Source organism: Frankliniella occidentalis, unplaced genomic scaffold (genome assembly GCF_000697945.3).
Source record: "Frankliniella occidentalis isolate FOCC.00 unplaced genomic scaffold, Focc_3.1 Scaffold5, whole genome shotgun sequence".
Classification (NCBI taxonomy): Eukaryota; Metazoa; Arthropoda; class Insecta; order Thysanoptera; family Thripidae; genus Frankliniella; species Frankliniella occidentalis.
In genome coordinates, this window is record NW_026267135.1 from 644,872 (window position 1) to 645,759 (window position 888).

An 888-nucleotide genomic window follows, 5' to 3' on the forward strand; every position below is an offset into this window, starting at 1 on the left:
GGGGCAGCTTCTAGAGGGACTTGCCTTTGCCGCCGCCAGCAGCCAGCACCGGCGGGGCGGGGTGTTGTGCTTTGCTCCAGTTAGCCGGCGTCGTGCACCATAACCAACAGGAGGTTCCCGCCTCGGGGGACGTGACCCCCCCAGTGACCTCCGCCACTCCCCGTACCCGGACACCGCAGCAGTCGTCCTCCCCCGGGGGGAGTGGGTCGCCTCTAGCTTTGCTCCAGCTCGTCGTCCCCAATCTGGGCAACACGTGGCCCGCACGAGCAGAGCTAGCTGGAGCTGGAGAAGGCAAATCCCCCTTTTTATTCGCCGAGAACGAAAGCGCGTGCGCGCGAATATGTAAAAATGCTTTTGGGACCGAAACCGGTTTGGCGCGCTATGGGGCAGAGACGAAAGGCGACGAAGGGGGGGCACAGCGGAAGAAGCAGACAGAAGGCCCAAAAATATACCCCTGTCGAGGCATATCGGGAAGACTCCGCGGAGTTGGAAGTGAGCACTATTACTGAGTAGGTAAAGTTGATTATTTGAAAGGAAAATAAAAATATTCTCCTTCTCGGCTCTTGATAAACATGTCTGATTTGTGGTGATAACTGGGATGGGAAGTGAGTCGAAGTCAAGCCTACAGCAGCGAGGATCGAGGGGAATAATGAATAACTACAGTTTTGCTCTCGCGGAAGCAGAGATGCGGCTGATTCTGCCCCACAGCTTCCCACCGCGGCGGCGGCCGCACTGACAGCAGTCGCTATGACGAACAATCCGCGCAAAGTGCCCCTGAATAACTGAAGGAAGGCTTTGCCGCGTCCGCGGCGGGGGGAGGGCTCTGAGCAGCCGGAATAGATTTTTTAAAGACGGAAAAACCCCACGAAAAATTGCGGAAGAAAAACA